This window comes from Miscanthus floridulus, chromosome 4 (assembly GCF_019320115.1).
Source record: "Miscanthus floridulus cultivar M001 chromosome 4, ASM1932011v1, whole genome shotgun sequence".
NCBI lineage: Eukaryota > Viridiplantae > Streptophyta > Magnoliopsida > Poales > Poaceae > Miscanthus > Miscanthus floridulus.
The window spans coordinates 74980992-74995147 of NC_089583.1; the positions used below are offsets into that span (position 1 = coordinate 74980992).

Below are 14156 nucleotides of genomic sequence, written 5' to 3' on the forward strand. Positions count from 1 at the left end.
TCGCCAACACTCCATTAATTCTAAACCGCCGGTATATATATATATTATATTTATTATATTTATGAATTATATTGACGAAATGTGTATTAATGTATATATGTATGAAATGTGTGTATATATATATATATATCAATTAATGTATATATGTATGAAATTAATGTGTGTGTGTGTATATATATATATATATATATATATATATATATATATATATATATATATATATATATCAATTAATGTATACATGTATAACTTTACAGTACGCGTGCGTATACGTATATTACTTTGCAGCAAATAATGCGTATTCGAAAACCAAATTAAAACAAAAAAGAATCATCAATTGAAATAAGCAGGAAAAGAAAAAAAGACCAACCGGGAATAAAGGGGTCAGCCCATGCGCTGGTGTGGCTACCTTTTTAGTCCCGGTTGGTATCACCAACATGGACTAAAGGTCCACTTCTATTCCCGATTACTAATCCTTTATTCCCGAACTTCTATTCCCGACTGCGTAACCGGGAATAAAGGGGGTTGGCAGCCGGGAATAGAAGCCCTTTTTTACTAGTGACGACAAGAGCGTCTAGACCATGATTAGTCAAGGCTAGTCACTAATCATGGGGTAATCATCTAATTAGCATCTTGTGTTTAGGATAACACTTGTACATAAACAAAGCATCCATAAATATTTTGTTTCAAAAGGTGATTAGAGAAGCTCATGTATATGCACACACCCCTCTAATAACATAGATACATCATACTCTATGTATCTTTGTGAGACTACTACTATAAATCTTGAGAATGAGATTGATGATGTCCCACATACATTCACTTCGTTGATGGGCATATCTCCAACATTGAAAGAATAATTAGACGTAAATGTGAGCACCCGTGTTAATAAGGCCTAGTCTCCGTGGGGTTTTATCTCCCAGTTTTCAACACACCCATATTTTGGAAACAGTGCAGAAGAGTTTCATCTCCATGAAACTCTCTCTACTCCCATGAAACTTTTATCTTCTCTCTCTTCATCAAGACAGTGCCATGTCAGCATATTTAATGCCCATAAAACTCTATGAAATCCCCATTGAGACTGGCCTAAGTTAAAGACTCGAATCTAGGTGAATAGGACAGGTTTTGAAGATACCTATTACCAGCTTTATGATCACAATAAATAATGCAGTCTATCAATTGCTTTGTTTTTTTTTGAAAGAATGGCAAAGGCTTTGCCATAAATTTATTAGAAGAACATAAAGGTGAAAAAGAAAACAACAAACACAACTTGGCCATGCCGTCACCCACTTACAACTCACAACTTACAACCGTTTGGGCCTCTAAGAGTAGGAGCACAAACCGAAAAAAACTGTACAAAAGAAAACAAAAGGCACAACACGAAAAAACCACTGTAGATTGCTTTGTAACCTCTTATCATGGAGAAAATTCCTTAAATGTCATCAAAATAGATTGTTTTGTAACCTCTTACCATGGAGAAAATTCCTTAAATAACATCAAAATCTATAACTATCTCTTAGGTGACATTGAAAACTATATAAAGTTCCCTTCATTGCCTCTAGTTTTAGTTTATGTTCCCTTCTATTCCACTGCGATGACCTACATAGCCCTGCTCAACGGTTTAACAAAACCGGGCTGCCGGCTCGTAACCAGTCCAGGCAAAACCACAGCATCGCGGTTAGAATGCGGTCTGGGCTGGAACCCATCTACCCAGCAAAGACTTCGAGCCTCCTATCCGGTCACGATTAGAAACCATGCAAACCCATCGAAACCCAGAAAAAAAAAGGGCGAGGCTACGCGGCGCGCGGCGGCTGCAAATGCTACACATGAGTGCAGCGGTGAGCGCGGCACCGGCGAGCACGGCAGCGGTGGGGACGAGCGTGACAGCATCACTCAGGGCCTGAGTTGGAGGCGGCACCGGCGGCCGAGAAAGCATGGGAACTGCAAGAAGCTTGGGCATCTTTCTCCGTTAGCCCCGAATTGGAGCAAGACTTGCCGTTACGTGGCACTGACATTGATGGAAACACCCGAACCTCCGATTCTCCCTCTGCTCCCAATCCATCCGCACTGGACAAGGTCTCCTTGCAGCAGGCGATGTCCACGCGCGATGCGAGCAGACAAAGGAAGGATGCGCGATGCTGCGCCACAGCCTTGACCGAGGGTGCGGCGTGCGGACGATGGCGTCAGAGACGACGTGCGCTCGTCGGCGGAGACTTTGGATCGTGATGGATTTCTCGGAATGAGTGTTTTTGACAGTGCAGCCATCAGTTTTGCAGTGCTACTTCTACTTCTAGACTTCCAGGGGAAGTGAGGTCCAAGGATGGGTGGCTCGTGTAGTCGTGTGCCCGGACCCGACATTTGTGCTCTTCATGATGCTAATTGCTATCCATCGAGAAAGAGATGAAATGGAAAATGGAAAAAAGGGCCACCCTTGAGGCTTTAGCTCTGCTACTAGTAGCCGCGAACCCTTTTCTCTTGTGCTAATCAGAAATTCAGAATGTTGGCATCAGTTGTTTTCATTGTGTAGAGCATATATATTGTCCCCCGCCTTACGGCGCCCCCGTCATTTCTGATGTCATGATGAGGTCAGTAGTCGTCTGCATTCCAATATGGTCATCTCCTCCTAGGCCTAGCTAATTGGTCCTAGCCAAGAGAGTTTAGGCCTGGCTTGTTGGAACCGTTGGACCAACAACTAGTTAGCTAAACTAACCTTGAAATTTGTAGCATGTCCTAGTTGACGACTACTTTTATTATATACTGTCAAGTGTGGGTGTGGTAGTGGTACGTAGTGGTACGAGCTGTCCAAAACTGTGTGCTCCAGAATTGGCTTTATTTAGCTCCGTTTTTAGTAGTTGATGAGTTTGAATTAGAAATGTCAAATAGAGATGTGTGAATTGATGCAATGAGAAGAGGTCAGCGATCGAGCTTGGTAGAGCTGGAGCATGCCTGTGTATATGCATGTGTACAACTGGCAACCTTTTTTTGAGCTGATTGGAAGCTTTCAAGGTCACAAAAAAACCAGTGACCACACGCATGGCCTCATCAATTTATGTTTTTATTACTCAAATGATCTCACTCGGGAGAAGTCGTTTGCTTCACTTTCATTTGCAGAGGTGGAGAAGGCTATAACTGTGTAGAACTCTAAAACTTTTGAAGAAAATTTGTTATTATATACTCCCCTCGTCCTAAAATAAGTGTCCTTCTCGCTTTCCGACGAGTCTAACTCTTTTAACTTTGACTAAATATATACAAGAAAACATTAACATTTACAGTACATAATTAGTATCATTAGATAGATCGTTAAAACTATTTTCATAATAAATTTATTTGGAGATACAAATATTGCTAATATTTTTTATAAACCTAGTTAAACTTAAGAAAGTTTGACCAGTATGAGTACCGTAGCTATACTTATTTTGGGACGAAGGAAGTATACACCTTTCACACATGCATCCATACATGAATGGGAGCCTGTCTACCTAGAGGTCCCTTCAGACTTTGTTAATGACCAGTAGCAAACCCAACACTCGAATGGAGCCCGAGCGCAGCTCAAGACGCTTATGACATTATGTGTTTTTTTAACCTTCCAACAGGGTGCAAAGCGACCAATTCCTCACCGTACACGTCTGTGTTGAAGCCCAGGTAGGCAACCAAGATATATAGCCATGTCCTGGGTCCGCCACTGTTAATGACGCTCTAAGAGCAGCTCCAGTGTTGCTGAAAATCGAACCATGAAGAGAGGAAAACGAACCCTAGACACCGCAGGAGTAGAACCTTGTTTGTCAGAAGCAAATCACACTTTGCAGACGCGCGGAACTCTGCCGAGTTAGGCCCTGTTTGGTTTCTGCCCTGCCTCCTAAAATTCTTGTCACATCGAATGTTTGACACATGCATGGTGTATTAAATATAGACTAATTACGAAACTAATTACATAACTTACGACTAATTTGCGAGACGAATCTTTTAAGTCTAATTAGTCTATGATTTGACAACGTGGTGCTGCAGTAAACATATGATAATGATATATTAATTAGGCTTAAAAAATCGTCTTGCAAATTAGCCTTTATCTATGTAATTGATTTTATAATTAATCTATATTTAATACTTTTTATCAGTATCTAAATATTCGTGACATAAATTTTAATAGACAACACCCTCTAAATCGTGCGGACGTTGCTTCTAGTTCTACGTGGATGGGTGTGGCCGTGCGAAAAGGCACGCTGGATGAAGATATATTTTATTCGTGTATATGGGCCCACAACCGATGTGCACACTATAGCCTCCCGAGCTAGACTTGTGTACATCCTTTTCGAACCATATGGTTCGCTGCAGCACTGGAGCTGCTCTAAGAGGAATGATGGATTAGAGTTCCCAAAAGCTAAGGATTAACTTATTACACGTATATATAAAAACTACATCATTGTTTTTTAGACAATGTTTCCTATGTGTTGCTATTTTCATCGTAGAAAATTTTTGCCTAGGTTTCAATCTCATGGATTGCACATTCTAGAAAAGATAAGAGTTAAATGCACCAGAGGTCCATTAACTTGTGAGGAGATTTTGGTTAGGTTCATCAACTTCTAAAGTGACTTTTTGGGTCCATAAACTTTGTATACCATATCACTTAGGTTCATACTTCTATACGTTGGCTTTTCACGCTGACGTGGCATGATGACTAGGCTTCTGTGTCCCACTCCCATGGAAATGTTGCTGCTGCCGGTTGAAGTAGAGCACGCCGTCCTGGACCCTTAGCTCCTCGGCCTGCTTCGCCATCTCTAGTTGCTGCAGCGATGGCGACAGTGAGAGGGACAGCACCTGGCCTTCCACGAACGGGGCCCCGGCGGCTCCAAAAGCCTGGAACGCCTCGTGGTGCTGCTGCACGTCCGCGGCGTAGATGCTCGACGCCATGGAGCTCTAGCTGTGGCCGCTGGACGCCGTGGAGGTCCGGTCGTGGCCTCGACGCCCACCCTCCCCGCGCAGCTACTCGATGCCATGGAGCTCTGGCTGCGGTCGCTGGACGCCGTGGAGGTCCGGTCGCGGCCTCGACGCCCGCCCTCCCCGCGCAGCTGCTCGATGCCATGGAGCTCCGGCTACGGCCGCTGGATGCCTACCTCCCCGTGCGCGGCCGCTCGACACCGTGGAGGTCCGGCCATGGCTGCTCCACGCCCGGCTCGCGCGTCTCCCCGCGCAAGTGTTGAGCATGGTGTCGAGGGCGGGGAGGGCGGGCGTCGAGGCTGTTGAGCACGGTGTCGACGCCGTCGGGCGCCGCGGCCATGGCCAGACAACTGATGGTCCCGTACGTGCTATGGATAACCACGTTCTCCTCTGGCAGCGTCACCTGCGTGCCGTCGAACAGCAGCGTCATGGGCAGCCACGGCACGGCGGTGGTGTTGAAGCACGTGTCGAACCCTCCCAGCGAGGACACAGGCGCGCCGATGCGACGCCGGACCTCGTCTCGCATGGCCACGTACACCGGCGCCACCAGCCGGGTGAACATGGTGCCAGAGTCCAGCACGGTGCCCGCACCCATCGCCGGGTCGAACGCCAGCGCCGGCGTTGGGATGGGCACCACCTTCTTGCCAACGTGGATGCCGGTCATGTTCATGTAGTAGAGCGACGACCGGTGCGGGTTCGCCAGCAGCGGCATCGTCTTGATGCGCTGCGGCTGGCCGTTGCGCCCGAGCCAGAGCGTCCCGGAGAAGTTGAGTGACTTGAAGCTGGCTAGGCAGTACGAGAAGGTGGCCTGGTACATGTCCCTGGTCTGCGACAGGAACGACAGTGGGCCACGACCGAGCCCCAGCAGCCCCTGCGGCAGCGTGGCTGTGCCGGTGGCCCTCTGCAGGCACCCGAAGGTGTAGGCCTTCACGGCGTCACCGGCGACGGCGAGGGAGTCCTACGATAGCCCTGCCTAGAGCGAGGAGTTGGCGTAGGTGAGGTTGAAGCCGCGGGCCCTGCCGCTACACGGCACGTTTGGCGCCTGCCGGGTCGAAGGGCGGTGCGGATGACGTGGGGTAGCCCGCGCAGCCGGTGCAGGGGATCCACGCGGCGTCGTTGCTGGTGTCGACGGCCAGGAGCAGCTGTGGCGGCGTGTCGAGGCGGGCGCGGCCATGCACCGCTAGCGAGTCTAGCTACAACAGCCGCGACGCGTCACGTGACACCTGGTCTACCAGGAACCCCACCCACGACGGTGCCGTCGTCCCAGGGCCCAGCAGTGAGCAGGGACCGAACACGTGCGACACCTACAGCGTGTTCCTGGTGTCCGGCAGCGTCGCGGGGCATGACAAGCTCGAGCTCGAGTGCGACGCGGCCGCACCGCCCGCGACCACCACCAACAGAAGCATCGACAGCATCCTAGCACCACACAGGTCGAGGCCATTGAGCACGGTGTCGACGGCCACTGCCAGGAGGTCCATGGCGTCGAGCAGCTGTGTAGGGAGGGTGGGCATCGAGGCCACGACCGGACCTCCACGGCGTCCAGCGGCCTAGCCGCGGGGACGAACGGTGGGTCTGCCTCACCGCCCAGCACCTGCACCACGCCGCGCATCCTGGGCCACAGTGCAGGTTTTAGGCTAGAGCACGCTAGCCCCACCAGCAGTGCGCTGCTGCCTCATCCTCATCGAACTCCTCGCCCAGCCACGGGTCCATGGCCTCCAGCAGCCGCGCCTCCCCTCATGATCCTCATCGTCGGTGCCGAAGGCAGTGGCGCTCGCCCACAAGCTGTTTGACAAAATACATTGCCAAGGGCTGCTAGCTTCAGAAGGACATGTCATCAGGCCACGTCAAGCATGAGAAGTCCGCGTGGAGAAGTACGTACCTAAGTGATATGGTATACAAAGTTTATGGACCCAAAAAACCACTTTGGAAGTTGATGGACCTAACCGAAACCTCCTCACAAGTTAATGGACCTATGGTGCATTTAACTCAAAAGATAAATATGAAATGTAAGGTGCATTCGTGCATGGTAGTAGTGTCGAAAGGTAAGGAGATGAGGTATTGTAATGCTCATGCTTTATTTCCATTAGTCCTTGTTAGAGCCCCTAATATATACAAGAGGTTGAAAGGTCAGTCGATGTCCGAATACCGAGAGACCCGAGAGGGGAAAGGCAGGGTTAATTAGGTCTCTATAAACTTAAACCTAGGCTTAACTTGGTCTATACTAGTTAGAGAACCCATAAATTGACTAATATGATGTACACCTATGGTTTTTTAGTCTACTCTACTTACCCAATCCACAAATAGTTTTGCAAACCTAGAGCTAATCCCTTTAACTAGCCTATGCTAATATAGGAAAAGTAAAGGCCACACACAAAAAAGAACAATGCGGAAGCTTAAATGCATTAGGTAAAGTACAAGTTAAGAGTGGAGAAACTTCCTAAAACGAAGCAATTTTCCCTTGATATCGATTGCTAAAACGCAACATCTAGTCCATGTTAGAGCACCACCAAGATACACCCCTAATCACCAAAGCTTCCCTCAGTCACAGTGTTGAGCTCATCACAAAAGCTTGTGCAACCAAGACAAGTATCGCATTAGCTCACTGTCGATGTTTCACCACCGATAGCCAGCCACGGGGGTACCCAGGGCAGTTTGTTCGGGCTTCAGCGTATGCAGAACTCGACAGTAAACGCAAGAGACAGTCGATTTATCCTGGTTTGGGCCCTCGGCCGTGATCGAGTAATAGCCCTACGTCTAGTCGGCGTTAGCCTTTGCGTTGGATTGATTGTAAAGTGTTGTCTCTAACTCTCTTCTCCAGGAACTCCACCCTTCTTTATATAGTCAGGAGGCTAGACTCCTAGTCGGTTTATAATGAGAGTTCCTAGTAGGATTACAGAATACTACTACTACTAAGATTACATGGAAAGAATCCTAGTTAGACTAGATCTTCTCCCTTCCCTATGGGGTATCCCGTGGGTCCCGTATCGACAAGCTCCCGAGCACTTCATGGTTGAGCTCTAGAAGCCTCATCTTGTTCTTTCAGGTCTTGCTGAGCGGGAACAAGCATCGTCCAAGTGCTTTCCTGAGTGAAACCGTGTAGTGCTTCTTGGGATCTTCGAGTGGTGTGTGCTTTTTTGAAGAAAAAGTACATCCATCTGGGAGTAGCCCCCGAGCCTCTTGCTATTTGGAACAAGGAGCTAGAGGGTCTTGTCTTGAAATTGTTCTGATTCTTCATCGAAGGGCGCTCGAGCATATACCCGGGTTATTTATCAAAAAGAACTCGGATATAGCTCGGTCCAGGTTCTTTTTGTCGTGAGTCCTTGAAGTGGTTTGTCTTGAAGAAGTCTTCTTGGTGACGTGCGCTTTTTCAAAGAAAAAAGTGCACTCACTGAGTGTAGCCCTCGAGCCTCTTGCTATTTGGAACAAAAAGTTGGAGGGTCTTGAATCTTATGTTTTTTGAAAATAGCTGTCTTGACGAAGTCTTCTGAGTGATGTGCGCTTTTTTTTTGAAAAAAGTGCACTCACTAAGTGTAGCCCCCGAGCCTCTTGCTATTTGGAACAAAGAGTTAGAGGGTCTTGAATCTGAGTTGTTTAAAGAACTAAAAACCTCTCCTGTTGCAGCCCCCGAGCAAATATCTAGGTTCTTTTATTCAGAAAGAACTCGGATGCAGGGTCTTAGCATATTCTCTGTTAGTCTGCTGTTGTCAGATGTAGTTGTATAGTGGTGGTTGAGTGTAAATGTTGTTTGTTCACGAGTTGTACAGTGTTGGTATATCCTTTCGAATATGCTCGTCCTTGAGTGCTGTTCCTTCACGCCTGAGTCCTCTTTCATTGAATTCTGTCTTTTCACTGTGTCCTTTATTAGGTTTGTTTCGTTGGTGCTCCCGGTCCATGTGCACCGCTTCTTTGGTCTATAAATACCCTCCTGGTGTGCTGTTTTGATTCATCGAGTATTTTGTTATGTGGTCTAAAATCTCCGTAATCATGAATATGATAGTTTCTGAAGTAGAGCAGCCCCCGGGCGTATCTTGTAGTTCTTGTATATCTTGTTGTAGCTAGGAGGGAGTCTTGTGATAGAGATTAGAGGTAGACTAATCTCACAGCGGCATTGTACCAGGAGGTACAGTGGTAGTAGTTGGAGGAAGTCTTGTGATGTAGGATACGTTCCTTCATCCAATAGTTCTGGGTAGATCCCCCTTGCCTGCCCTACGACTGTCCGGTGTAGATCAACGCCTGATCCGGTGTCACATCGGACTTGGGTAGATAGATGCCTGCTGGCCTTCCCTTGGTCCATGTTGTCCCAGCCGTGCTGCTGACTTCCGCCTTAGATGTACTGCGTTTGTCCTTTGAAGAAAATAGTGTAACCAAGTGCGGTTTGTTCTATCGAGTAGCAATTTGGAACACGTAGTCATTCCAGAGACTAGTTGTGTCTGGGTTCCTTTTTGCTACCTTGCTCGTCATAGTACCGAGTTTGTTGGGTCTTGTAAGATGTGTAATCTTGTATTTTTTGAAGCCATTTATAATAGAAAGAATCTTGTCTTCTAAGTTGTCATTCTTTTTTCTGCTGATGTCCTGGTTGTTTATGAGATTCCTGAGTTCTTTCTATAAGAACCGAGTTCTTTTGTTCCTTGTTAGGTAACCCTTCGTTGCTTCCTAGGTTGATGAGTTCTTTTTGTAGCAATATGATAACTCTACCGTGGTGCTGGATGGATAAGTCTAGGAATCTGCCCATGGAACTGTACCCTTGTGTAGAAGTGTACCGTCCGTCATTTCAGTCTGTGCCAGTTATGTTGGGAAATGGACCGTTGCGTTCTCATGTCATATTTAAACGGGCCTAGTGGGGCACATTTTTATTGCTATAAAAAACTATTTAAAGGCCTTCTTTCTTCTTTTTCTTTGTTGCCCTGCTTTTGCCTTGAAACCCTAGTCCTCACTCTGCCATCGCCATTGTCACCGTCATCTGAGCGCCGCCGCCTGAGCATCATCTTTTCTTAGTGCCTTATTGCTTTCGCTGGTATATGGGTAGGAAGAAATCAGTGAGCAAGTCTCAGACAACCTTTGTAGACGAGGAGGCATCACTTTCCGTGATTGAAAATCAAGAATTCATGGCCATGAGGGCTGCTCAGAAGGTCTGGCCGACTCTGACTACGACTGGGGATCAGTTGCATGAGCTTGTCAGTGATTGCCTGATCCAGGACAAGGAGATTGCTGAATGGAGAGCTCCAGGCCAGCATCGAGTCCCAACTCTAGGCCCTAGTGAGATTGTTCTTTTTGTCTCCTTTATCTGTGCTGGACTCTGCCTTCCTGCCTCTGCTTTCCTTCATCGTTTTCTCAGTTATTTTGGGATTACCTTGAACCATCTTACTCCCAATGCTGTCCTTCATCTTTCTGTTTTTGTTTATCTTTGTGAAACTTTTCTTGGAATTCTTCCTTCTCTTTCTCTCTTTCGTTACTTCTTCTGTTTGAAGCCCCAAGCCCACAGCGATGACACCCATGTTCTTGGTGGCTACGGGATCCAGTTTCGTCAGGGTCGTAAGAGTAAATTCTTTGATTATGACTTGGTTGATTCTGTGAGGGATTGGCGTGCCAACTGGTTTTATGCCACCAATATGATTCCTCCTCTTGCTGTTCATTCTAGTTCTGGTTCCATGGTTAATGACCGATGGGAAAAGAATCCCCTGACGGTGGATGAGCTCTAGGCGATCAAGCCATTTCTTGAGAGGATATATGCTCTGAAACAACAAGGCTTGACCGGCTTCGGTATCATTTCCAGTTTTCTTCGCCGCCGTGTTCAACCTCTGAAGGAGCGAGAGAATTATAGTTTTGAATACTCTGGGGTGGAGGACCCTTCTCGTATGGTCCCTACCCTTGAGTTGACTAGTGAGGAGGTGCTCGAGCGCCTTCAGAAGATGTTGAAAGGAGTAAGCGTTGTCCCACATACTGTCCCTAAGTATTGTGCTAACAACCCGCCTCCTGCTGTGAGTTGTTTTTTTCTTATGCGGGTACTTTTGGTATTTCCTTTGCTATATCCACTTTTCGCTTAATCTTTCTCGTCTGGTTGTTTTACTCTTTTATAGGAATTGGGGCGCAACTTCGTTGATCCGATCCCCCTTGATGACTGTCCTGCCATTGTGGAGACTATGGAGAATCTTGCTGGGGCACCTTTAACCAGTAAGTTTCAAACCACCACGATGTTTCCTGGTGTTTCTTCCGTAGTTCTTGACACATATGTAGAGTATGTTCCTCATCCTATTCCTCGAGCTCCTCGTAGTGTCAGAAAAAGGGGGCGAGTGGATTGTTCTTCTTCTGGTTTGTCCGCTGCCAAGAAGTCTCGCCAATCGAGTACTCGTCTAGGTACTCAAGTTATAGGTAGCGTGCTCCTAGGTGAGCATATTAATATGTTTTGTCTTTTTGTTGTTTGTTTTTGCCTTTAACCGAGTACTTTTCTTCTTTTTCAGATGGCACTGTGGTTGCCATGTTTGAGAGTGAGGAAGATGAGGATGATGATGCGGCCCTTGTTATGCGTCGGTGAGTTGTTTTCTTGTTTTTCTACTGTTGAACACCTCTTTTTGTTCTGAACTTTGACCTTGTTCTCTTTATAGTAAGTGGTCAGTCGACCTCAAGTTCTTCTAGGGCTCTGGTACCGACCACGTCACTCATATCGCTGGGTGGTGGTGATATTTTTTTCTGCTATAGTTCCCCCTCTAAGGTCTTCTGTTGGTTTTATGAAGAAGAAGATAGCTGAGTGAGTGAATCCTCGTTCTATTTCTTTGCTTTTGTTTTCCTTTTTTAGGATTCATATTCTTTTCGTCGAGTTTCCTTATCATCTTGCAGACCCTCGCCTTCCCTTAACCCTCAGTCGACCTCTAGTCAGTCTTCTGGTTTGCCCTAGTGTACTGAGTCTCACGATCCTAAATGTACGGTCGGCGAGGTGGCTGTGAGGGAGACAGGGTTCTCTGGTGATCACACAGCTGCTGATTTGCTGGCTTCGGAGGTGACCGTGGCCGTGGCGGTGGAGCCATCTGAGGAGGTAGCCAGGGCTTCCCAGGATATGGCCTTAGTCTTGCCTTCTTTGCCTCGGCCGGCTTCTCCCTTTGCTCCTCTTGCTAGTGGCGTTCAGCGTTTGGATGATGATGTGGTGCAACAATTTAATGCCACTCATTGGTTGTCAGAGCTGACCACTGCCTGGGGAACCTTTGCGACTTCTTTTGGGAAAAAACTCTAGGTAAGTTTTTTCTGAAGTTCTTTCTTTGGATGTTCGTCTTTCTTCTATTCTTATGTCTTATTTTTCTCTATCCTTTGTTCAGTCTTTTTCTCAGGATCAGACCAGCTTCTTTTTCTCATCTGAAACCGAGAAAAAGTTGTCTTCTAAGGTTAGTGCCCTAAAAACAGAGCTTGACCTCTATCAGGCTGAGATGGAGACCGAGCGTCAAATGCACCAAAGGGAGGAAAAAGCTCTCCGGGCCTAGGTGGTTGAGGTAGAAAAGCAGAGGGATGCTGCTATCTAGGAGGCCTTGAAGAATGTGGAGGCCATGAAGAATGAGTGCAATGGTATTGCAGGTTCTTTTTGTTTCCTTTTGTATTCAAATTTCCCTTTCTACTGACTTGTTTTTTTATGCCTGGTCTAGCTCTCCGAGTTGAAAAGCAGAAGCTCTCGGAGGGTATTGAGGAAATGAAGACACTTGCTCACAATAGTCACAACAGGGCTGAAGAGGTAATTACTCGTGCTGAGGAATAACTCACGCTTGCCAAGTTGATTAGGCATAGAGCTGACAGAGATCTTGTGCAGATCCAAAAAATGGTTGATGTCTTGACTAGTAAGTTGGCGACGGCTACTGAGAACTAGAATGCTTTGTGGAAATCATTTCGGTTAGTAGCTGATCTTCTCCGGACTCCATCGGATGATGGTCAATCTTGGGCTCAGTTTATTCCCCAAGTTTCGACCCGTTTCTAGGAGTTCATGAAGAGGTGTGCCCAACTATGTACCAGAAATGTTCTTGCCTAGGTCCGGGTTCTTGCTCCGGAGATGCCTTTGTCCAAGATTGCAGAGGAAGCCGAGAGTCAAGAGTATCTGGATGCCGTTGAAAAGGTGGAGCCTGAGGTCAAAGATTTAGCTAGGAGGATTGTAGATAATCTTAATATTGATATTTCTTCTCCTGATGATGACGCTTGATGTAATTGACCTTTGTACTCTAGCCTCTGTAATAGGATATTATACTTCTTTTTGAATAAAGATCCTTTATATTTGGTTGATGTCTTCTTTGCCTTGATGTCTTTAATTTTGACAAGTACTTGTCATGCTTTTGTCTGCACCATGTAAACAACTCGGTATTTGTAGATCATTGTCTTGACAAACTTTCTTGATTTGTCGAGTGCTTATCTGGCTTTCGTCTACGCTGTGTAAACAACTCGGTATTTGTAGTTTGTTGTCTTGACAAACTTTCTTGATTTGTCGAGTGCTTGTCTGGCTGCCGTGTAAACAACTCGGGGTAAGTAGATCTTTGTCTTTACAACCTTTTTGTTCTTGTTAGTACTAAAAAGACTTAGGACCAGCGATCTCAAGCATCTTCAGCTTCTTCTTTTTAGCTTTTTGCTTAACTCGAGATGTGGCCAGCATCTGGCTCTTTCCCTGGTTGTAAAAACATCTTAGGATCGGTTCGGGTGTTAGCTTATTAGCTACCCTCATCGGCGGGCTCAAGCATCTTTTTAGCTCTTTTGCTCTCGACCGTATGCTCAGGCATAGTTTTAGCCATTTTGCTTTTTGGTTCGGGTGTTAGCTTATTAGCTACCCTCATCGGTGGGCTCAAGCATCTTTTTAGCTCTTTTACTCTCAGCCGGTATGCTCACGCATAATTTCAGTCATTTTGCTTTTTGTTTCGGGTGTTAGCTTATTAGCTACCCTCATCGGCGGGCTCAAGCATCTTTTCAGCTCTTTTGCTCTCAGCCGGTATGCTCAGGCATAATTTTAGCCATTTTGCTTTTTGGTTCGAGTGTTAGCTTATTAGCTACCCTCATCGGTAGGCTCAAGCATCTTTTCAGCTCTTTTGCTCTTAGTCGGTATGCTCAGGCATAATTTTAGCCATTTTGCTTTTTGGATCGGGTGTTAGCTTATTAGCTACCCTCATCGGCGGGCTCAAGCATCTTTTCAGCTCTTTTGCTCTCAGCCGGTGTGTTTGTTGAAAATAACTCAGGAAAAGTCATAATAAGACATTTGTTGTCGA

General features: G+C 46.5%; 1 pseudogene; it reads right to left on the bottom strand.

Moving 5' to 3' along the window:
- Positions 1 to 5107: 5107 nt before the first annotated feature.
- On the bottom strand, positions 5108 to 6544 carry LOC136548656 (aspartyl protease AED3-like; annotated as a pseudogene).
- Positions 6545 to 14156: the final 7612 nt, after the last annotated feature.